Source organism: Taudactylus pleione, unplaced genomic scaffold, assembly GCF_031769625.1.
Source record: "Taudactylus pleione unplaced genomic scaffold, aTauple2 ptg000198l, whole genome shotgun sequence".
NCBI lineage: Eukaryota > Metazoa > Chordata > Amphibia > Anura > Myobatrachidae > Taudactylus > Taudactylus pleione.
In genome coordinates this window covers 17,029,762-17,056,368 of record NW_028284600.1, presented here as the reverse complement: position 1 = coordinate 17,056,368, position 26,607 = coordinate 17,029,762, and positions in this window count along the sequence as shown.

The following is a 26,607-nucleotide window of genomic DNA, read 5'->3' as shown; positions in this document are numbered from 1 at the left end:
CGTCAGGGAGGCATGCCCCTGGCACGCCCACCAAAGGGGGCGTGCTGTCAATCAACATCGACAGCATGCCCTCTTTGATCAGACACAACAAGCGAAGGACTTTCCTTCGCTCGTCGCGTCTGGCGCATGCGCACGACGGAGCTCCCTCCGTCGTGCGCATGCTCAGTGCAGACCATCGACCCACTTGCGAGCGGACAGCCGCTTGCGAGTGGGTCTGAATCAGGGCCAAAGTGCCTTACAGTACAGAGTATTGCAGGACATGGGCAAGGCTTATACACATTGCTGCATCAGCAGTCATAATGCCCAAATATGCAGCAAGGCGACAAAACCCAAAGGTTTGGTGCCGTTGTAGGCAACAGGGTGGAAATTATGTATAAGTGAGGGAAAGAAAAGCACATCTGAGAGGAATGTCCTGTTCCTGAGAACTTACAATCTAAAGGTATGACATAAACAATTTTGTTTCTTAAAATTATTTCCATTTATACTCAGATTCCAATATCTAGATGATGAATAGATCATGGACAAAGAGGAAATAAGACTATTGGATTAAAATACAGCATATCTCATTTCAATAGTATTTATGTTCTAAAATAAGCATCATGATTCTTTTTGTTATGCCTAGAACACTAAATTGTTCCATCTTCTTTAATGTAGCTAAAATATGCAGAAAAAACTCCAATAGATGAGACGCGATCATTAGCACAGTGTAACATGCCTTCCAATTAAAAAACTAACAATGATAAGCAGAGGAAATAATGATGAGAGATGCCGAATGCGGCAGGGTGAGGGCGTTTAAACCTGCTTGAACAAATATTTTTAGTTAACCCGCTTACTTAGAAACTGCATAACTACAGCTACCTTGATCTGTTGTTTTTGACCTGTTGTTCCTGCTTTATTTTTTAAATGTGCCTGAGAAGTAGATATAACAAATAAACCTTTTATTGGGTTAAGAAACAGGTTGTTATTATGTCATCTGTTATAAGCTGTAACAATGAGTTCTCCATGTTATAGACCAGTGATTCCCAACCTCGGTCGTCAAGGCACACTTACAGTCCTGGTTTTAGTGATATCCATGATCGTGCACAGAAGGTTAAATCAGTATAACTGTGGTACTAATTAAGGGCCTGATTCAGAGCCGGACGCTCTGACCAGAGCGCTCACTCTGAATCAGGGCCCTCCTCCATTAAAATGGAGCGTCCTCCTGGACGCTTGTATAGCTGTGGGTGACCACCCACAGCATATACGAGCGTCCAAAAAGATGGTCGCGATGGTCTTGACCATCGCGACCATCGGATTTGCGACGGAAACCCTGCGGTAGGGTTTCCCAGCCACAAGCCCTGGAGTGATTTTGGCTCTATCAGTGGGGCCGGCTTCAGACGGTAGGCGTTCCCATGGGAACGCCTCCATCTGGCAGGCACGCCCCCGGCACGCCCACCAAAGGGGGCGTGCTGTCAGTCACCATCGACAGCACGCCCCCTTTGGTGCGAGACCCGGAGCGACAGCTTGGCTGTCGCAGTCCGGGTCTCGCGCATGCGCACGACGGAGCTCCCTCCGTTGTGCGAATGCGCAGTGGGGAACATCGACCCACTTGCGAGCATACTGCCGCTTGCAAGTGGGTCTGAATGACCCCCTAAGTCACTTGTGCTCAAGTATGGCTATCCCTAAAACCTGGACTGTTAGTGTGCCTTGAGGACCGTGGTTGGGAACCCCTGTTATAGACGGTCAGAATGTAAACACCGGGATCCCATCAGAGTTAACATACCGACACTTGTTGGTCGGTATGCTAACCCTCTCCCTCTCCCTACCCTAACCCTCCATCTTTAGTGTCTAACACTAACCTCCCCCCCCTTGTGCCTGAACCTAACCTCCCCCTCTCCGCACCCTAAACCTAACCCTCTCCCCTTAGTGCCTTACCATAACCCCCCCAGTGCCTAACCCTAACCCCTAAACCTAACCCTCCCCCGGACACCGCTACTTACCTTCGGCATCCCAGCGGTCGGGATGCTGGCACCAGGACTATGACCGGCGTCGTTATTCCGACGTCTGGTAATATAAGTGTTGGCATCCCGACTGCTGGGATGTTATAGACAGACCAATTGCAGAAGTTTCCCAGACACCTAATTAGAGGGGTATTTTAGCAAGGGCAGAGTCATAAGAGCCAGCTCTGTAGATGCTATGGGTGATAGAGCATCATCAATGTTTGTGCTGTCACTATCCATGTCTGTACATATCATTTTGTTGTCATATGGGGGAGGCACCCGCAATAATCTAGAAAGCTGGCTCCGATGGGCAGAGCTAGTTGTCTTGTATATGGTATTTCTCAGAAACTGCATATGTGTTTAGTGCAAGGCCATAATTAGTGGACCCTGGCAAAATCCAAGCTCCCCATCTATTCTGATTTCATCCAGGCCTGAAGGCTACATTGATACAGATTTTCTCTTTGTTATGGAACATTGTCATAGGCTATTATGGCCCTATGTCCCCTATGTACTTACTTATACCCAGGAAAAGTCTATTTATACTGAGAGCTGTAGGTCATGATTACACTTCCGGAATGACAGTGCTGTTAGAGGGGAATGCGTTCCTGCCATGCCTCCTCCTCTCTGTAGCAGTGGCCCCAGCAGGATGACGTCACTGCGCATGCACCACTCAGAGCAGTGATGCACATGTACAGTACTTAGCTCCTCAGGTAAGACAACTATTACCTGTATTCCCGCTGCCTCTAGCATCGGTAGTGACCAGCACTGTACTCCCATTTTACCGCTGTTACCAATAAACCTGCAAGGACCTTCTGTGTGGACTAACTTCCATTTTACACCCGTTGACACCTATTGTAACTGCCCAGGTACTACCAATAGCTCAAATCAATAAGGGGAACTTCTGAATGTTTGGGAGATCTCCCATACTCCTGGGAGAATAGACTAGAACCCTGAACCCAACAAAATGGGTGGCCCATCAGCTTTTTACGTGATTTGCAGTGTATAGCATTGCCATCCCCTATCATCATGATGGCTCCACCTCCTCTGTCCGATGCTGTATTGTACAGCCTTGTGCAATAGGGGCAGGGCCATAATAACATGATTGCAGCACCATACACCTCCCACCTCTCACTTTTACTGCTCCTCCGCGAGATCTGGAGTATTAATGAGTAGACAAGTATGCTCTGTGTGCTGACATATAGAGCGCTCTGTTTTTGGAGCAAAGCAGCCTCATATGTAACATTTACTTATTACAGAGAAACCTGACACTACTCCAAAATGGGCCCGGCTGCCTTTTAACACATGTGCAACATTTGGGCATTTTTGTAAAAATTGTGCCTAGACCCAGTTTCCACCAGTTTGAAATTAGGGCAAAACGAAATTGTATTTTCATGGAGTACAAATGGCGGTGACCTTCCGCAAAGCAAGGAACATTCCTAAAAATATATACTTACCAGCCCTTTATATTATCTCACTACAAAACTGGGTAGATGGACTTCCACTTTGGCTGTTCCAACACAACCCTTTATCAAGCTGCGTATTTGCCACAGAGAAAGCTTGATTCTCCCAACTCCTCCAAATTTGGGTGCTCCCGCACAAACCAAGGTACTGAAATAGGGTTTTGACAGGGCCAAAACTAGGATTTTTGTCACCCAGGGCAAGGCCATAATTTGGTGCCCCCCCCAAAAATACAACATAGAGGACGAAAAGGGTGTGTGGTTTTGTGACACAGTAATGCCCCTTATACATTATGCTACAGTAAGGCCCCTTATACACTATGCCACAGTAAGGCCCCTTACACAATATGCCACAGTAAGGCCCCATCTCCCTTCTCTTACCTGCCAGGGCCGTGCGGTGGGTGAGCTCGGGGTGGCGCAGGACAGGGCTGCCACACGCTGAAGAACTGTCAGTACTGCTGTCATTGTAATTGGAGCTCACGGACCGACATCCTCTGCTGATTGGCTACCGGTCCGCCAGCACTGATTGGCTTGTGACCGGCACCACATTAGACTGACGGTGTCTCTGTGCCTCTCAAGGCCGGGATGCGGCTCCAAACCCAAAAGGGCAGCAACCTAGCCTCCCAGCAGCCTCTCCCCGGCACCTGGGTCACGTGCCCCCTTAGCCCCCCCCTAGTTGCGGCCCTGGTTTTGAGCAACAGAATATGTCAACACCAAGTAATATGCCATCTCTGTGATAGAGGTTTATGTGCAAAGACACAGAGCACAGCACTATACAGAGCTATTTTTAGGTAACCTATTTAACATCGCAAGACAAATGTAACAATTATCCCTTTAAATACATATCTGTAAATAGTGAGTGAGAAATTCCATCAGACTTTCACTTTGACTCCAGGTTAATATATGAGCAGAGAACAGCTTAAAGTGTGAATGAAAATTAACACGTACAAAGGAGTATATCACCTCTGTAACCAGAAAAGCAGCCTAGACGCAGTCACGCAGCGTATAATTCACTTTGCTGCATAAAAATTTACCAAAACAGGTATCACTTATAAGACAATGTAGCCATGGCAACAACAGGTGATTAATGAGCACAATAAAATATTGAAAGGGATTAATTTATATCCACATAGCATCCCGCTAAAACTTTAGGTCTATTCTTACAAAAACATGTGTGTGTGTGTATATACAGTATATATATATATATATATGCCCTGAGGAAAATGTTTGGAGAAACATTGAAACGTTGGCTACGCCTGTGTCCTGTGACATTATTACTTTGAGTGCCGCCCGACTTGGATGTTATATATATATATATATATATATATATATATATAAATTATATATATATATATATATTGTGATAGGATCACTGGTAAAGTGGTCTGTGACAGGGACATTTATCCCAGATTCCTGTCTTATGTGTTTTAAACCTCCAGGAGAAAGTCTGCAGTGTAGCAGGCTTGAGTCTCGGCTTTTGAAAAGCCGGTTTGGGACCTGGGGGTTGTGGGTGAGAGGAGAGGAAGGGCTCCACCCACGGCCACTCCAGGTTTTGGTTCTCGCAGCCTGGTAACAGGCTTGTTAGTTTTCCACCTGAGAGTGGCCAATATAAGCCTAGTGTGTTGAGGGCTGATTGTCTCACCTGGGAGAGCAGACAGGGAGTTTGCTCAGAGACACTTGGAAAACCTAACTGTGAGTGTTGTGCTGTGCTTTTGTTGCTGGCGAGGGCATTAGGCCCTGCCAGGTTCTGGTAGTGAGGGAACTACCTGTGAAGTTAGTGCCCCGACAGGGCTAGGATTTATATTTATGTTTTCTTTATGTTTTTTACATTGTACAATAAAGACTGGCGCCGACCAGCTTGTACTTGCATCCAGACTGGTGTGCTGCTTCCCTGCTGCTGTGTGTGTGTGTAAGGAAGGAGTCCTCTACCCAGGAGATGGACCCCCTAACCTAACTGTGTCACAATATATATATATATATATCACGACTGGATGAAAAACTAATGTGTACATCATATGTACATTAGTACATGCCTTGTAAGGCAGCACAGACGGAGAGTCCATATTAGTTTTCCCATAGGTAAAATGTTTTTTTCTTCCAACATTGGGCTGAACTCAATTAGTTCTGCATCCATGGAAAAGTTTTGCCTGCCTGACTTTTGCCGACATCGCGTGTTTTGGACGCGGAAACTTACCGTGCGCATCCCCGCTATTCGCCGTATTAATTACAAACCACGCGAAAATGGCAAGCGGCGAATTCAGAACAGGTGGAAAGTGCTGTCAGAATTGGGGAAATCAGCTTGAACCCCCCAAAAAGATGCACTAACATTGGGGATCAATGTAGATGTGTCTGAATAGCCCTAATAAAACTGTTTGGGTACTTCAGTTGTTTCAATAGCTTCTTATTAGCGTCTTTGCACAAGTGGTGAAGAATGGCATTAAGCAGTATTTTTTGGTGAAAATAAGTAGTCCTGTCATATTTCGGGTACTTGAGAATGGGTGCTAGCATATTTTTTTGTCTCTAAAGTGAAGTTTTAAAAACGTGAAAATCGCACCTGTTGCAAGCACCTGCAATCTTAAAAACACCTGACCCACCCATCCTTGCAGACCCCCAAGAAGTCTATTTCGCTAGTTTTTATGCTTGTCCCACCCCACTTTGTGCTTTTTCGCCCCCAAAATGAAAGTACTTTTCTGGAGTGTTCTAAAAAATTTTCCTGAGATTTTTTGACACAGTTGTCCTTTGGGGAGCTGTCCCAAGGGTTCTGAGTAGTTTCCCCACATTTGCACCCCAAAATAAAAATGTTGCATTTGTTTTCACGTGCTATTCTTAGGCAAAAATGTTTTCGCCTATTACATTGCATTGACTTGTGTAGACGAAAACCGGCTGGAATTGAATTTGGAGATAAGTTCCGACCACGCGAAAAGCCTGGATCCGCGATACTTTTCCACGGAAAGCAGCTTTTTGCTTCTAATTGAATACGGCCCTTTGACTTTAATGTTCAATTGAACTACTTGATTAGGCCGTCAATATGTGGATGGTATTGAGCAGACTTTCAGTAGCCTCGGGATGCATTACACTAGACGAGACAAAGTTTGTGCCATGATCCTTGAGGACATCTTTCTGTAGACCTATTTTGGAAAGATAATCTTCCGATTTGTTGCCTGTGGCAGTCTATTCGAATAAATTGACTCTGGGAAGGGGGAGGGGGGGTAGATTTACCAAAGTTTCTAAAAAAGACAAGTGGGGATGTTGCCCATAGCAGATTCTAGCTATCATTTCTCTATTGCATTCTAGAAAATGATACACTTGCTATGAGCAACAAACAAACTTTACTCTGTTTTATAAGTTTTAGTAAATACAGTATACCCCTAGGTGTGCAGTGACATAATCTGAAAAATATCCCTATACATTTGTACCAATTAACATTGAAGTGAATCTTTATCAGAAAAACATTTAAGATAAGGAAATGGATATAGTGGCAATGTAACTGCACTGCTATTTGCTAAACCATACTGAGAACACTGTAATACTAGGAACTGGAACGCCCTGCCAACAGATATTGCTACACAAACTTTTTCATACGGAGAAGCATCAGACAGTTTAAGCCACAAAGTGCTCTATTTATTAACATTATTTATACTAAAATAGTATCACCTACAGTTACTACAGGACAATTGAAGGAGAATTCGTAAAATTCTACTCCAAGCCCTAATTATCACTTATTTTTAGTAAGCAGATCGCATTTCCCATAATTGTAATGGGAAATGCGATCTGTGTGCAAGTTACTAAAAATAAATTGTGAAAAAATACCGGAGAAAGCCCTGTGATAATAACGCCACCAGTAGGTGGCGTTATCCAGGGTCTCCCCCGGTTATCAGACTCCTGCTCCGCTCTAACATGCAGAGCAGAACCCGGAGCCGGCCCCAGTGATCAGCTGTGTGGTCTAAACAGACCACACACTGATCTCTGCTAAAAAAAATAGTAAAAAAAAGAAAAAAAATTACCTTAGTCCAGGGACTGGAGATCGGGGCTCCTGTGATGTTCTCTGTCCGGTCAGTTGGTCTCCCAGCCTGCACTGGTGCCCGGTTGTCACCTGACCGAGTCCCAGTGCAGTATGGGATGTCAGCTGACCGGAGCTACGGAGGACATCACCAGAGCATCCATGACTGCAGGTAAGTGTAATTAAGGGAGGGGGGGGTCACAGGGGTGGGGCTTAGCACCGGGGGCGGGGCTTGGCCAAGGTCGGTCGGCGCATGCGTCGGCGCTTGTCACGGTATTTTTTGCGAAAATACTGTGACTAGTGTGTTTAGGGGATGCTCAGGGACAGAGCTTTATCGCAAGCTCTGTCCCTGCAAGGGATTTGTAGTAAATCCCTGTGATATTGCCTGAATTCGCAATGCGAATTCAGTCGGTAATATCACACTACAATCTGCATTATAAATGCGGATTGTAGTAGAGCCCAAAGTGATGAGGACTATCTGACACTTTGTTTACATAATAACTTTTAGATTTGTTACATGGCTTGTACTTAGCACTATCATTGCCATATGATTTATATGTGTATACTTGTATACCTAGAGTGTCCCCGAGCACTTTAACTCCCACATTTATAACACTGGTCTGTAGCGAAAATGCTTCTGAAGCAAATGTTTTTTTTTTTTACTAATTCTGGGTCACTGATAATGACAATGATGGCTAAAATTGTTGATTAGCTCTACTTTTCAGAGTCGGTCGTTGCGGCCGCACGGTCGTAAGGTAAAAGGGGCCGGATATGCAAATGAAGCGCTCGCAAGTTGCGTCGTTAAGATGGGATCGTTAGCTGGATGAGCGAGGGGAGGATGCGGCAGTAAGACTAAAAATACGCCCCCTTCTCGTTCCCATTACATGTCATCTTCGGGCATATAAGGATTAATCGAGACCATCGGGAACCATCGGAGCTGGTCGTAGACCTTAAGGTTGACCATACCCTCTCTTAAGCACTACGATCAAGTCAGTGTAAAAACCTCCCATGTCACATGTGCCATGACACTACTTTGTTAATTATGCACTCCCATAAAACGCCGTTTGCATAGTCAGGCACGCCTGCGTTCCGATCTCCACTCCCCCGTTCACAAGCACCTTCCCCTGTTACCACCCACAAACGCCTCATCCTGTCACTCAAACTAATGACCTGGCCAAGTTGAAGGAGAGAGCAATTTCTGATCGTAATAGCTAGTTTGCGCACGCGCATTGCGGATTTTACGCAGTTTAGCGAACATCGGTGGCGTACGACTGTACGGCCGCAACGACTGACTCTGACTGAGGTCCACAGTACGAACAATGCGCATGCGTGCATGTCACACACCAGACATAGGGGTCTATTTACTAAGCTGTGTTAGGAAATAAAGTGAAATGAGATAAGGTACCAGCCAATCAGCTCCTAACTGTCATGTCACAGTCTGTGCTTGAAAAATGGCAGTTAGGAGCTGATTGGCTAGTACCTTATCACCCTTCACTTTATCTCCTAACACAGCCTAGTAAATAGATAACTCTTTCAGCATCTTTTCAGCTGCCAAAGTAGGTGGTTGTTTTCTGTAATCTTCTTTATGATTACAATTGAAGGTTGTTGCTCTTGTGATGGGTTTGCAGGGTGGATATACAAAGTACTGCTGTATTCTTTGTGAAGGGGACAGTTGTGCATGAAATTCCCACTACGTCATCAGAGCCTGGCCACTCCGTCCACCATTGGACCATGGGAAAAAAAACGTTCAGCTTCCTCCACTTGTTGGATCTAGCAAAATTTTGTTACCACCCTTACACATAAAACTGGGCCTGATGGAGAAATTTGTCAAACCATGGACAGAACAGATCAGGCGTTCAAGTACCTCACTTCAGAATTCCCAGATTAAGTGATGCTAAGATAAAGGAAGGTGCTTTTATTGGTCCTCAGATTATTAAGGCGCATATCCACTACACAATATAAATGGACGATTGAACGATAACGACATCATTATCGTTCAGTCGTTTATTCATCGTGCAGTGAATATGCCGGCAATGACCAGTGATGTGCGCTCTCGCTGCTCGTTATCGGTATCTGTCATCACCTGAACATACTGCCCAACCTGATGATATCGTCAGGTTGTGCATGTTCGGGGATGAGGAAGGGTGCCTGCAGTGAACGATATATCGTTCAGTGTGGGCACAATATCGCACTGCACAGTACATTGAACGATGTATGTAATCGTTCATTAGTCGTGTAGTGGATATGCGGCTTTAGAGATAAGGAATTTGACTGCAATGTGTGATAAGGAGAAGGCTGCATGGGAAGCATTCAAGTTAGCGGCAACAATATTTCTTGGAACAAAAATGGCAGAGAACTACAAGGAGTTGGTAGAAAACCTCATCAAGGCATATAAATGCATGGGATGTAACATCACTCAAGGTCCATTTTTTGGATTCGCATCTAGATTTCTTTCCATCGAACTGTGGAGCAGTAAGTGATGAACATGGTATTACAGCCATGGAGAAACAGTACCAAGGCAAATGGAGCCCAGCAATGCTTGCACACTATTGCTGGGCAGTGACACGAGATAACCCCTTTTATACCTACGTGCGAGAAGCCAAAAAGCGTAGAGTAGACACCGATTAAGGACTAAAATCTTCTATGTACACCATATATATATATGTTGTATGTGATAATGATATAATGAAAATCACATACCTCTTATGTCTTTGAAACAATAGCCCAGAGGTTCCCAAATGCGGTCCTCAAGGCTCCCCAACAGTTCAGGTTTTAGAAATAGCCCTGGTTGAGTACAGGTGACTTAATTAGTACCTCAGTCAATATGATTTAACCACCTGTGCTCAACCATGGATATCTCTGTAACCTGAACTGTTGGGGAGCCTTGATGACCACGTTTGGGAACCTCTCAGTTAGCAATTTTAATTGTTATATTTGAATTCAGCACATCAAAATACATAAGAAATAACGCATTTCATCTCAAAAGCAGACAACTTTTTGAAAAATTGATGACCACTGTAATCACTGTAATACTACATACCACAAAAATAACTTTGTGGACATTGTATTAATATAAATCATATAGTAATCCTGTATATACAAATACACATCTAACAGCAGTTTATTTTTTACCAAGGCTATTCCGATAACAATCTAGGTACTGGGATTGACTTAGACCAAAGGTTCTCAAACTCGGTCCTCAGGACCCCAAACAGGTCATGTTTTCCAGGTCTTCAAAGAATCACAAGTGGAATAATTAGCTCCACTAGTGGAAATTTAAAAAAAAATGTGTCAATGAGTAATGAATACACCTTTGCACTTGCCAGGTGACCTGGAAAATGTGAACCGATTGGGGTCCCGAGGACCAAGTTTGAGAACCTCTGACAGACAAATAAAAATAATTTTTTTTATGTTTTGTGTTTTTTTTAAGCAAAAAATAAAAAAAACTGATATATGGTGTTACTTGACCAGTTTATATTTCTAGAGTAAACAAATATACAGTAATAAAATTTTAAAAAAATTAGTAAAATACTTGAAAAAAAAATAATTATTTAACCGAATATAAAACAAAGAAAAGTGGGACACAACAATTTTAGGTGTTTTGATTTAGACAAAATATATTTCATATGTATTTTTACATCACACTCATATCAGGCAGTAGCCTTCTTAAAATAAATGATATTGCAAGGGTGAAAAGTGCATCCATAAATATTTTACCTTTGAAGAACTTGTGAACTTTTGAACCTAGATGTTAAATATTTCATCACTGAGCGCTAGTAGTATACTAGAATTTGTAACACACATTTGGAAGGGGCTTGTTATATATTTTTTTAAAATTTGAATGAAACTTTGACTCTGTTGAGTTCTGAGAAGGAGATGACAATGCATGAAGACAGGAGGGATCTGCAAGCAGGGGCGCTGAGAGGGGGGGAGCGGGTACTATTTACCCAGGCCCGGGCTTCCTGAGGGGCCCAGCGGGGGCCCAGGTCCGGCGCCCCCTCCCTTCTCCCTCCCTCACAGCAGCCCAGCGCACAGCACTATTCAATCCAATACACATGGGAAAGTGTCTCAAAGTATATATATATATAGAGCATATATAGTGTTATACAGTTTTAATAAATACAAGTACACACAAACATCTCTCAAAACACATGAATGTCTGTGTTTAAATCTGTAATGGATATTTTCTTATTTTTAATGGATGTTTTTTATGTGTCTTCAGAGATGTTTGTGTGTAACTGTATTTATTAAAACCCATGCATATTGGATTGAAGAGTCCCGTATGCAGACCATATCTATAGTGGGATTGGAGGACACTGTGCAGATTGCAACTGGAAGAGCAACTCTCTACATGATTCAGAAGTCCCGGCTCAGAGAGGTATCCAATTAGCCCTGAACAACGTACGGGCGCTAATTGATCCCCAATTTTCGCCAATGTTTTTTTTCCCCCTATCCTATTATTTTAGTCGAAATAATAGGATGGTTCTCCTGAAAATACATAAGAGCCGCAATAAGCTCACGGACCTATGTGTTTTAGCCTTTTTTTTGGTAAAAAAAACTGGCACTTATCATGGATTATTTTTCGGGACACATCAGGTACCGAAAAAACCCCATGATAAGTGCTGGCATCAGGCCGAATTTGGGGCTAAATGTATAGCCACGGGCGAGGCAATTAGCTGCAGTAATTTACCGCGGCTAATTGGATACCCCCCTATGTGTTTTTCCTTCCTTCCAAATCACTTGAGAAATTGCATTTTTCCCCTTTTTTATTGGTGTGGGGGAATCTATTATATAACAAGCTAAAGTGTGTCTAGCACCCTGCTCTTTTCCTCACAGCTCTCACTGGCTGTCTGGAAATAGCCAGCCCCCACGCCCCCTGAATGAAGTTGGTTCCAAATCAGGTACCTCCCACTTAAGGGTGAAGACCCATGGTAACACTGCCCTCCCCTCACCCTGCACACACATGGACTCATAACTATGCTGTCCCACACACCACATACACCCAGGCCCATAGCCACAATGCCTCCCCTGCACACACCAGGACCCTTAGCTTTGCTGTCTCCCGGACAGCATACACCCACATACATATGGGCCCATAGCCATGGCTTAGATAGAAGGGAAAGGAGGAGTGGTGGAAAAAGAGATGGGAAAGGAGAAAGGGGGGGAGAGAGAGAAATGGGAAAGGAGGAATGGTGGAGAAAGAGATGGGAATGGAGAAATGGTGGAGAGATATGGGAAAGAGATGGGAAAGGAGAATTGGGTAGAGAGATGGGAGAGAAGAAAGGGGGGGAAAGAAATGGGAAAGGAGAAATGGTAGAGAGAGACGGGAAAGAGAGAGATGGGAAAGGAGAATTGGGAAGAGAGAGATGGGAAAGGAGAATTGGGAAGAGAGAGATGGGAAAGATGGAGAGGGGAAGAGAGAGATGGGAAAGGAGAATTGGGAAGAGAGAGATGGGAAAGATGGAGAGGGGAAGAGAGAGATGGGAAAGGAGAATTGGGAAGAGAGAGATGGGAAAGATGGAGAGGGGAAGAGAGAGATGGGAAAGGAGAATTGGGAAGAGAGAGATGGGAAAGGATAGTTATTATATGCTTATTATATGCTTCTGAGGAAGTTGCGGGGTGTTTCCACAACAAAACGCGTCAAGCCTATTACAGATCCCTTTGGGTTATACCCCCACTACTCATCCGGACTAGCCTCACCTGTGGACGCCTTCTTACAGCCTGTTTTCAACTGTCAGCCATTGTACACCTTGCGAGTTTGTCTTGCTACCATGGACTGTATGGACCATATTCTTTTCACCAAGCTGGTAACATTCACCTCTATGCTTGGTATAGAGATATTTTTATGATTATTCATGCCAATAGACATTTTTGTTGGTTTTGTTTTTCAGTTATGTGTGTACAAAAAAAGAAAAAGGGACAGGCACACAACAGATAATGACCCGGTAATTACATATTCTTATTTGTGAACATGTGCAAATTCAATGCTGGGTTTACATTGCTTGTACAGGCATATTTAATGTAACCCAACTCATAAGAAAAAGTGTCCTGGCAGGTTGTCAGTCGTCTATCTTTAGGAAGCTTCTGAACTATTCAACCTCTACTTGGAAATCACATTTTGTAGGATATGTTGGAAACTCAGTGCAACAATTCAGCAAAGAAGGTTGTGTTCCACATTCAGGTTTTTATCTATTGCAGATTGCAGTGATTTAGAAGCCATTCAGTAAGGGTAGGCACCGAGGTTATCGCACATAATAGAAGAGAGCACAGGGTAATATATATTTATAATCTCCCTTTTCACTTGGCATAGTAAGCTTCGGACAGCTGGACATTTGTAGACATAATCATTGCTGATTTATAGCATACTATCTTCAGTTTTAAAGAGGAAATGGTCCACATCTAAACTTTAGCTTGGACCATCAATTAGTGTAATGTGTCATATAGTCAATATAACATCCAGTTAACCCTAACAGCTGAAAAGACTGGTAATATATAACACAAACTTTGTATTTTACATTTTATATCTAAAGAACAGAAATGCATAACAGGACTTTTGCCATTACTGTATGTGAAGAGCTGACAGACTGCAGCGAGTAAGCATACACTGAATACTGCATTTTACTCGGGACAGTTTCAAACTTTATTAACGTTTCTTAATTAATAAAAAAATGTATGTGATTTATATCTTCCCTAGCTAAGCTGTATGTGTGGAAATACATGTGCCTCTATCCCTCCATTCAGATTTCCTTCCCCAGTCACTGCATTGGGCCATAAAACACTTCCAGAAGACACATAGACTGACCAGTAAGTGACATGGGGGAAAATGTGTCAAGAGGACAAGTGGAGGCATTGCCCATAGCAACCAATCAAATACTAGCTATCGTTTTATAGAATTATTGGTTGCTAAGGCAATACCTCCACTTGTCCTCTTTAGAAAGAATGATACATCACCTAAGAATCCCTGTGTGCTTCCTCCTGCTTCAAGTTTATTAAGGAAAGCAGCAGTGACTGCAGGAGGTGCTAATCGCTTAGCGGGATTGTGCCTAGTGATTAACATCGTTGGCTATGTCATCGATGGTCAATGGTTTTCCATCATCCATGGCTAGACTTTGTTGGTATATGTGTGTACTATTGGCGGTGGCATGGCAAAGTAATGGTACACACCAGGGGATCCCCTGAAGTCAGTGAACAGCCCAGTACTTAACCAGCGAAAGGGTTTATTCAGCAGTAATCTGGATGTAAAGCCATACTCACAGTTATGCATGTACCAGACTCTTAGCATGGAGTGGAGCTTGAGCAGAGCATACAGACCACCAGCCAGTGACTGTATGTTGGTAGCGGTGCAGAATACTAGCGGTATCAGCATTGTGGGTCAAGCAGTAAACACATGGTCTCATTGAGTGTCAAGATGGTGCAGCCAGGGGCATATTTATAATGGGTGCAGGGTGTTTTGGTGCACACGGGCCCCTGGGTCCAGGGGGGCCCACACTGCACATCTTGCACCCATATTATGCTTACCTCTCTGGAGTCCCACGTCGGCTGCTGCCATTTTCCCGGTGACCTGCGCATGCACTATAGACTCTGGGCACACTCTAGTGCTCAGTGCACTGCCGGCTTTTGGACTGAGAGGAGGCGGCCCGTGATGGAGACTGCATACGGGGCCCCCTCCTCTCTTGAAATGCCCCTGGGTGCAGCCTAGTGGTCTGAGAAATGAAATGCGCATGTGAAGTGTCGCTGACTGACTGACAGGAGAGCAGAGGCGCTGCTTGGGCAGAGCTAACAGTCCAGACCAGAAGCTTACCTGGGAAATGGAGAGCAGAGGCTTTGCTTGGTAAGATCAAACAGTTCAGACCAGGGATGTAATTAGGGTGGTGTGATGTGTGCCATGGCGCAAGGCACAGTATAGCAGGGGGCACTATTCTGTCCTGTCAATTTTCTGTTTATAATCATTATCACTTGTAGCTTCCTCTTCTTTAATCCCCAGCAACTACTGGCCACCCCAAACGCCTCCCTGGCCGACTCCCACTCCATCTGCCACCTCTCCAAACACCACCTTCAGTCACATCCTTTTATTTAACAGAAAAATTTCAAAATACTGTAATACCCAGGACTCAAACATTTCACCTCTCACATTGCAGTCGACACCTTGCACATGGAGCTATCTGCCCCACAATTTCTAATGGGAGCTCTGAACAAAGCCACGGATTCCCGACTAAGGTGTTACCAGCACACCTCGAGTACCCTTGCCGGTGAGTTCAGCTGCTGGGACAGGGTACATACACAGATCTCCCCGCCGCTGATATTTGCTGCATATACACTACAAGTAGTGTTCTTTCTATACCTGCAGTTGGTGATCTACACTGCTGGCTCCAGGAATGTGCATGGCTGTTCTGATGGACAAATCCTGCTGCAGGTGCAGCTTTGCAAGCGCTCTCCTACATCTAGAGCTGGTGAGTTATACTGCATAATTATTGTGTATCATCACTGTAGCCATTGGATTCACACTGTATTTAGCACCAACACCCGGATGACAGTGGTACAATGTAATCGTATGGGAAAAATCGTATTTGTTTTGTCATGGCCCTTTCCCATGAGGCCATGCCCATTTTTCAGGTGCAGGTGTTATATCCCTATTTGAATAAATGGGGAGAAGGGGGCGCCAATGCTCTTTCTGGTCCAGGGCACTAAAAATTCTAGTTATGGCTGTGGTCCGGACTAAAGGAGATGGGGATTTGGTGTCACAGAAGGGGGTGACCAGCCCCAACCATCAAGTGTAATTGAATCCCAGCTAGTGACAGCTCAGAGGGATGGGGAAAAGCAGCAGCTGTCCTAGGTACTGAAGAGAGGGAGATAGTTGCTGTCAGGTGGGTGATTGGCACTACCCAGCTCAGTTTACACTGCTGTGACTCCAAATATAGCAATGACATTAAATTGACAGGGAGGAGGAGTCAATTATCTCACCTACTAAAGACCATTAGCATTTGAATAAGTGCCAAGTACTGTAGCTCCCCACTAGTTATGAGACTGTCTACCCACGAAAATCAGGATTAGCTCAGACACATTGATCCTGCAAGGAGTTCTCAGCCAACACTAAATACACAACTCTTGACAATTGGCCTCAGCCAGTATAAAGTGAAGGAACATTACTACCCTAATTTTGAGTCAGACTGAAATCTAAAGAACACAGATAGAAAGGACCGCTCAGTCGACTATGGCTAATTATTTATTATTAATCACTATTTCAGGAAAAACTAAGTGTAAGCCTATCCCCCTGTTTGCCTTAACCAATAGTGGACAGAGACTATCACCTTTGGTTAGAAAAGAAAGACAAAGCTTTAATAAAAATAACTCTGCTTCTTAGGGACAGTTCCCCTCAGGAATCTATTTGAGCGCACATATACAAGGAATAAATTAATTTGGCAACACTATTTCAAACAAGCTAAACTGCTTTGTGTAGATATCTTAAACTTGAATAGGGGGCACAGTAAACCTAAGTATGTCACACACCAGAGGCCAGGACCCCGTATTTTTCACTTAGTGCCCATTTCCGCCCCCACTGGCTGCTTACGATATCCTAAGCCTTGGTTGGAGATAAAGTGAATGGAGATAAAGAACTAGCCAATCAGCTCCTAACTGTCATGTCACAGGCTGTGTTTGAAAAATGACAGTTAAGAGCTGGTTGGTTGGTACCTTATCTCCGTTGACTTTGTCTCCATCCAAGGCTTAGTAAATAGACTCCTAAGGCACATATCTGAAATGTGGCTGGCGTACTCCTCCTGGCAGCTCCCGCCATTCTAGACTTTGGACACAACCATCTAGCACAATGTCACATGATCCGCTCTGCCAACCAGCTCTCAGCACCTCCGGTCACATGTTCTGCTCAGGTTATCAGCGCCTAGTGTGCCCTATTTAAACCAGAAAGTACTGGAAGTATATTGCCAGTACAACTTCTCACCCAGAGGACCTAGTACCTTGGCTTCTGGTTCTGCATTGCTTCACAGCATTCTGTTCCCGTATATTTCTGCAGTCTGCTTCAGTTGCGCTTCCAGCACCCAGTTCCAGTATCATTCAGCAACCCACTTTAATTGTGCTTCCAGCAGCCAGTTCATGTATATTCTTGTAGCCTGCCTCAGTAATGCTACCTGCGCCCAATTCCAGCATATTGCTGCAGATTACTCCAGTGTTGTTTCCCGCATTCTGTTCCAGTGCATTTCTGCAGTCCGTTCCAGCTATCCCAGCATTCTGTCTCAATGTATGTCTGCAGTCTGTACCAGTTGTGCTTCCCAGCATTCTATTCCACTTCCTCTAAAAGAGGCAAATTATGCTAACCTCCAACAGCCATGTGCTCTCCTGCAAGCCTGCATCTGGTCTCAATGTCTGTAATTCTGACTTCCTCTGCAGTATCAGTCTCCTGCTACCACTACCAGTGACCTGCACAAAGAGTAACAGCCATCCAGGTTCACTTCACACTTCAGCACATACAGCTAGCCCAAGTGATCCCGAATTGAGTCACAATCCTCCTAGTGCCGTACCAAAGTATATACATTTGTATATCTGTACAGCGGATTTCCCTCATTAGGGTCAATCCAATTAGCTGCAAAGGGTGCGAGTTGCCGTTGCAACGGCGTTAAAACGCCGGCAACGGACCAGCATCTTGCACCCTTAGTGGCCCGCTATGAACCCAAATTCGCAGATTCGGGCTGCCGTAAAGTGCGGCCATTGCTGAGATCATAGCGGCTAATTGGATCAAATCTATAGTATCAGCTACAAGATATTTAAAAAGAAAAAAACATCACCATAGAGATATCTCCAATACTTGAGAACTTTAGCAATATCCCCAGGTAAAGTAACAACCTAAATGTATGTGCACCAACAAAAGAACATAATTATACTGTTGTTATTATTCAAAACCAGAAATGTCAGTGTAGAGTGATATGATAGACTGTTAGATTATAGGAAAAGGAAAAAGGGTTATAATAGCTAATGAAGAGTTACTCTGTTAGTGTAACATGTAAAATGTGTTGCAAAAAAAACTTTACTCTGAATAACACAGCGATTGTATTTATATGAGCTATGAATTCTAATTCAATTTGCCATCACTGTACCGGTTCCGGAGTTCCTGCTAAATAAACGGTCATAACTTTTGAATGGAGTTTATTATCTAAATGTATTTTTAAGAAAATTATATTTGGAATGAATGTATTTAGGGAAGCCGTTTCAATGTATTTACTGACCAAATTTATCTGAAGGATAATTTTCCTCTGTTTAAATAAATTCTACTTTAAAATGGGTAAAATTAATGTGTCGTGGAAAATCCTCTTTACCTCTCCAGTGGAATATGAAGATAAAATGAATCAAAACAGTGCAGAGGGATTCGCTCCTACACTGTAAATTAAGTGAATCAACATACAGTATTGCACTGTTATATCACCTCTAGGGACAGTACATACTGTATACGCAGATGGAGACCTGCACATTTGCTTGGCGGTGTCGGCAGTCATCATCGGGAGACAGCCACCGATGTTTTACCATCTGTGGGCCACCCCCCTACTGATGGTGAAAAAATACTAACCATCGATGGCCCCCCTTGTTGTGCTGGGAGCTGGCAGGGAAGTTAGTTATCAGCACAACCCTGCTTTCACCCAGCATCTTCCATTGTCAATGATTGTGTCACATACTAAACCAAGGGTAGGCAATGTGGGGCGCTCCAGCTGCTGTTGAACTACAAAACCCAGCATGCCATGCCACAATTGTGCTGTTAGGATGTGCTAAAACTGTGGAAGGACATGCTAGGCTATGTAGTTCCACAGCAGCTGGAGCGCCACATGTTGCTTACCACTTTACGAGGCTATTACAGTGTGTCACCTCACTCTGTAAGTATACTGAGGAGTATAGAAGGATAAAAAATGAGAGTAAAAATTAAAGGCCGTGTAACCACGGTTTCTCTGTTAATAAGTTCACCTTCATCCCTCCCCTACAATTCCGATTGGTTGGAAGTTTTCTTCCAACACGATTATTAATCATGTGGTTTAACAATGTATCTTAGAAACCAGCCTAAGTTACCCAGAAGTAATATCTCTGTCTTATGGCATGAGTCCAAATTCTCAATGTAATTAAGTGAAAACTAGGTCAGCAGCAACTCAACATAGATAATGATATAAGTATGAGAATAAAGTCACAAGAAATAATTATCTGCCAGCTCTATTAAATAGTAATAGTACTTTCTCAGCATTGCCAAGTAACATTTAAAATGAAAAGAGGATTTCTGCAGCATCCTCTATCTATTTCCAAGCGTGAGATGTAATGAAAGTCTTTTCAGTTCTTCTGGAGCCTAAATACTGCATAACAAACATGCAAGCATCCTAATTATCACACTTAAATTTAGCAACTAGTAATTAAGTTGTGTTTTTTTCCACTGCTCTAATTGGCAGTTAATTTATGCACCTGATTTTCAGGTGCTTATAAGTACTCATTAAAACTGACCTCTCACTAAAGTGGTGCCATCAGTAAAAAAGTGGCAAATGACAAGTTTGCTGTAGATATGTTTAGCTATTTCTGCAATAGGAGTCTTCTTTTAAGTACTATAATTTACAAAGGGGAAATATTCTTCAATGAACAACATGTATATCCTGAGCTATGTTCCCCAGCTGTAACCCATATTTTATGGATCATAATTTAACACTTACCAAAAAGAAAACCTGCAAGTGTAAACTTTAATTAATCGTAATCTAAATTTGCCAGTAATAATATTTATAGTATGCGGAATCTGACTATACATGAAAATCCATAACAAAAAAAGGCACTTTGTACTGAAGGAGCTGCCAAAAGGGGGAAATATTTATCTTAGGATAGAGATGGAGAGGAAAACTTTAAGGCGCTACTGAATACCAATATAATCTGATACCCCTTTTCACACCAGGGATGTGCAGTCAGGTAGAATAATACAAAGAATACATTTCTAACTTATAAACATCCTCTTTGCTTATTGTAATAATTTTTATAGTTAACACTCGCCAGCTTTGTGGAGCTCCCTGGGACTGCACGGATGAGAGATGAGGCAGCAACAGCTCAGCCTCACTTCTGTATAGTCAGACACAGCTTGCAGAGTTAGGGGCAGGGCCACACCACGGGCAGTAAGCTACTCAAAAAGAGATCTAATAGAGGCATGCCTCTGAATATGAGGGGGCGAGCCTTGAGCACTGATGGACACCTTGGATGTGTCATGTGACCAGGAAGTGCACTGCAGTTTTTAGAGATTGGAGCTCAGTCAGCAGCAAGAGAAGACACAGTAATGCAGGTACGAGAATCAATGGACACTGAAGTTTAGTGTAGTGAGGGGAGAGTTATATTGAGTAGGGGGTGAGACAGACTCCAGCACTCAGACCCATCTCCCTGTTTTCCTCCCCAGCCATTGACCTCACTGCACGTCACAGTTCACATTTGCTGCAATAACTCGGGATATTGCAGGTGAATGCGCAGCAACCTGGATTACTGTGCAGTGTGAAAGGGCCAGGTTGAAATAAACCGGGTCAACCCTTGTCTCAAGCAGGATTGAACGGCCTTTAGCCAGATGTGTCCTCTGTTTGATAGACCTGTTATACATATAAAAAAACAGAGAGGAAGGAGAACCATAGCTGAATGGAGCCATAGGTAAGTGAAAGTGATGGAAAGAGTCAGGGGTGAGGGTGGCAAAGAGAGACAGAGGAGATAGTACCTCTTTTTGTTCTGCCTTTGATTGGCAGAAATGTTATCCTTAAATATAAAAATCTCATTCATCCTCTACTGACAGCACCAAATGCACTCTGTGCCGGCCGACTCCCTAAGGACTCCTGGCTTTGGCTGCCTCCCATGACATCATCAACATGTGCAGAACAGGTGAGTGCAGCAATGACCGGTAAGTGCAGAAATGACCAGAGAATGGAGGTTCCGATCGGCTGTACAGGCCGCAGGGTGCCTGTAGGGTGCTTCTAAAGGATGAGCTGATGGTGCTGCAGTTGCAGCCGTTATATGGGCTGAAAAAGGTCATGTCAACTAGGTGTCCCTTAAAGGCCATGATATCTATAGAAATTGACATGCATTTTGGAAGACAAGGGTGAGGTTTAGGAGGATCCAATGTGATTTAAGTAGATCAGTGGTGCAGATTAATTTATGTTGATACAGATGTTGAGACATTTGTTGGTACCTTTAAAGCTCATTGAAACAATGCTTCATTGATCCTGGAAAGTGATGACATTTAAATCTATTGTCTCAAGTATTGTCTCAAGTATACCTGCATGCCTTTGGTATGTCATATAAAGAATTTTGCAGGCATATTTTCCTCCATTGTACTATTACTTGCTTCTCTGCAAATCTCTTGTACTGTCTCTAACACTCATACTTTATTCCTACATCTAGTTTTCCTCCCCCTATTCAACTCATCCACACCATTATCATGTGTACTTCCCCCTCCACTCTTTGTCTACCTAATCCTCTGCTCTACCCCCTTTTTCCACCTATACCATTTCCCCCTTGTCTCCTCCACCTCCTCCTCCCCTCCTCTGTCTACCATCCTCCCTCTCCTCTCCCACTACTACACTTTCATTCTCTTCTACCCCACTGATAATCCCTCCTCCAAACCCCCTCTCCATGTCACCCCACCCCACCCCATCATATTACAATCCCTCCCTGCCAACCACCGACAGGTTCCCTTCCCAACACTGGTCCCCGCATAATCTCTCAACTACATTCATCTCGACCACCCATATTAATCTCACCTTTTCGCTACAGCAACCCAAATAATCTAATTCACATCTCTCCCACAAACACTGTTCCTCTATCCTGTGCCCTCTGGAATGCCAGATCAGTATGTAACAAACTCGTACCCACCCACGACCTTTTCATCTCTAAAAACTTGCATCTCCTAGCCATTACTGAAACGGATTTCCCCCTCTGACACCACTTCCCCTGCTGCTCTCTCCTCTGGGGGCCTCATCTACTCTCATACCCCTCAGTCTGGGGGTCCCCATGGTGGTGGGGTAGGGGTCCTTCTATCCCCCGGTTACTCCTACCAACTCCTACCCTCAGAACCATCTCTTACTTTCTCTACATTTGAGGTTCATGCGATACGCCTTTTCCAATCAGTTCACCTTTGAGTCGCTGTCATTTACCGTCCCCCTGGCCCTCCTCATCTCCTCTCAGTCCTCAAATCCCCAACGTCTCTTCACCACCTTCAACTCCCTCCTCCGCCCACCCCCTCCTTGCCTCCCCTCCTTGCTCTCTGCCCTTGACTTTGCTACCTACTTTACATCTAAAATTGACTCCATACATCAGGACATCATAGCCCACCAGTCCCACTGCTATCCACCTCCTCCTTTCCCAGATCACCCCTCTCCTTCCATTTTACCAACTCTAACTTTATTCTCCCCTGTATCTGGAGAGGAAGTAATGTCCCTCATCCAGTCCTCCCCCCTTCCACCTCCCCCCTTGACCCTATCCCTTCACATCTAATCTAATTCTTCTGCCTGTTCCCATCTTGCCCACCTCCTTAATCTCTCCCTATCATCAGGCACTGTCCCGTCTGCATTCAAACATACCCTTGTCTCCCCCATACTAAAAAAACCTACCCTTGATTCTAACACTCTCTCCAACTACCGTCCCATCTCTCTTCCCTTTTGCCTCCAAGCTCCTTGAGCGTGTTGTTTACAACCGCCTTACCACCTTTCTTTCCTCCCACTCCCTCCTTGACCCTTTTCAGTCTGGCTTCCATTCTCTTCACTCCACTGAAACTGCCCTCACAAAAGTCAGCAATGACCTCTTTGCTGCTAAATCCAAGGGCCACTACTCTCTACTCATTCTCCTTGACCTCTCTGCTGCTTTCAACACTGTGGACCACCCTCTCCTTCTGCAAATCCTTCACTCCCTTGGTCTACGTGGCACTGCCCTCTCCTGGCTATCCTCCTACCTCTCTGACCGATCCTTCTCTATCTCCTCTTATGACTCCTCTTCTTCCCCACAGTCTCTTGCAGTAGGTGTTCCCCAAGGTTCTGTTCATGGACCTCTCCTTTTCTCACTCTATACATCCTCACTAGGTGAACTCATCAGCTCTTTTGACCTCCAATATCATCTCTATGCTGATGATACTCAGATCTACCTTTCCTCCCTTGACCTCTCTCCTCACTCATGTCTCCAACTGTCTATCTGCCATCTCTGGATGTCCCATCAATTTCTAAAACTTAATATGTCTAAGACTGAGCTAATCATCTTCCCACCCTCCTACATAACCACACTTCACACAATTTCTTTATCAAGTAATGGCACAACTATCTCCTCTAGCCCCAAAGTGCGTTGTCTTGGAGTTATCCTGGACTCCTCCCTCTCCTTCAAACCACATATCCAGAATCTCTCACAGTAATGTCATTTTCATCTTAAAAATATTTCCAAGATTAGACCATTTCTCACCCAGGATACCACTAAAACCCTCATACACTCATTGGTCATCTCCAGATTGGACTACTGTAACCTCCTCCTATCTGGCCTCCCCAACTCTCTACTCTCCCCTCTCCAGTCTGTCCTCAATGCTGCTGCTCGGCTCATCTTCCTCTCAAAATGCTCTGCATCTGCCTCCCCTCTCCTACAAGCTCTACACTGGCTCCCCTTCCATTTTAGAACCCAATTTAAGGTTCTCACACTCACTTGCAAAGCCCTCAGCCATTCCTCTCCCATTTACATCTCTGATCTCATCTCCTTTCACTCTCCTGTCCGCCCTTTTCATTCAACAAATGCACGCCGCCTCTCATGCCAATTGATTACTTCCTCCTATTCCCGCCTCCAAGATTATGCCCGCGCTGCTCCCCACCTTTGGAACTCTCTCCCACTTCCCATCAGACTCTCCACCTCTCTTCAATCCTTGAAACGAGCTCTCAAGACCTACTATTTCATCAAAGCCTTCCAGCTCTCATCTTAACTTGCTGCTACATACTCCTTCCTCCCTGCTTACCCCATCTGCGTCACCCCTGTTTGTCTGTCCCTCCCGTTTAGAATGTAAGCTCGTATAAGCAGGGCCCTCTACCCTCTTGTGCTTCTCCTTATTCTCTACCTTCATCTACTTCTTACTCTCTACAAGGGCACCTAACACTTGGTTGCTTTGCATTGTTGCTTATCTGGGTGTTATGGTCACGAATGTAGCAATGTATATTATCCATGTCCTGTATTGTATTGTATTGTATTGTACTGTACTGTAAGTCACTGTAAATCAACCTATTTGTTTATGTACCTTGTAAGGCGCTGCGGAACACTTGTGGCGCTATATAAATAAACAATAATAATCATAATAATAATAATAATAATAATAATAATAATAATAATAATGCATGGTTTCCCAAAGTCAGTCCCCGTTTTTAAGCATATACAATTGTACATGCTTGTGCACAGATGGTATAATCAAATTAGCTGAGGTACTAATTAAGTCACCTGTACTTAAGCATGGATAGCACTAAAACCTGGACTGTTAGGGTGCCTTGAAAACTGAGTTTGGGAACCACTGGAATAATACAAAGGAACTGTGAAAAGAGATAAAATATTGCTTACTCTACAAAGAAATCCTAAAATGGCCTGGCAGGCTTGTTGGTACCCAGTAGAAAAGATAGTAAATAATTGCATAATAGTGATATTTCAAACAAATTGCTTTCTTCAATTAGCATCAGGGTCTGATCGCACCATCTGGCACTTTTTGCGGAACAGTGGGCTCCACGGAAGAAGACCTGGGAGGACTCCATTTTTGAAAACACAACATAAAAAAGCCAGACTAGTATTTGCTAAAATACATATTGACAAACCATATTGCTTCTGGGAGAATGTCCTTCGGACAGATGAGCCAAAACTGGAGCTATTTGCCCAATCACATCAGCTCTATGTCCACAGGCACAACAATGAAGCTTTCAAAGAAAAGCACACCATACCTACTGTGAGACATGGCTTGGTTTTGTTTGGTGGCTGCTTTGCTGCATCTGGTGTCTTGAATCTGTGAAGCGCACAATTACATTTCAAGACTATCAATGCATTCTGGAGCCAAACCTTCTGTCCAGTGTCAGGAAGCTCCGTCTCAAGTCATGGGTCCACCAACAGGATAATGATCTTAATGCTAAAAGCTCCCAAAGAATAGAGAAGAATAAAACATTGGACTATTGTTAAGTGGCTTTCTATGAGGCCTGATCTGAAATCCTTTTGAACATCTATAGCTGGCCACACACAGATTGCTCCCATACATTACCAGATTTTCATTCCAATCAGTCAATTAGTTGGCTAGTTGGAAAGATATTCTTTAAGTGTGTGACCAGCTTAAAGCTGGGTATACACACTATACAATATATTGGCCAATCTTGAGATTCACAATGGATTTCAATGACCATCGTATAGTGTGGCACCCATTTTCACCCAATTCATTGTTCAATAAATTGTATGGTCGCATATTCTCGTTTGATGTGCTGCACATCAGATGGGATGATGTATGACGTACAATGCACTTTGCTAACATTAACACTGTAATAATATATCCTGCTGTTGTACAGTGAATCGTTTTGTGTGTACAGGGGCACAATATATTGTTACATCCTATCTGCCCGTTGCTGGATCATTTAGGTGTGTACCTAGCTTAAGGAAATAGCTAAAACATGCAATCTGGAGAAGGCACCCATCAAACATGAGACAACTGGCAGCTTGCTCAGGCAGAGTGGGCCAATCCTGTTGACTGAGGCAGAAGTCTCATTGAGAGCTACAGAAATCTCTGGATTGCAGTGATTACCTCTGAAGGTTGTGCAACAGAATATTAAGTGGTGTCCCACCATTTCTGTCCATGCCATTTTAATTTATTTTGTTTTATTATTTAAATTATTCTGTTGAATCAAAAATCAAATGTAAAGTGAATTCTATTATTGATGGATGTATATTACTTTTGTCAGCTTCAAGAAACAGCTATCCCAGCAATCAAATACCTATTGCAGAACAGCCCCCCTTGTTGTCTGTATATGTTAATGAAATAATAAATAATAAAGGGACATCAGTAAAATAGGATAACTCCCATGCAGTGCAGGTCCCTGATGTCAATTGTGCTGGGGGTGACCAGGCAGAGCAGGAAAACGATGGAAAGAGCTGCAAAGATCCCTCTCCTCAGACTCCCTATCAGGCACAGCAATGC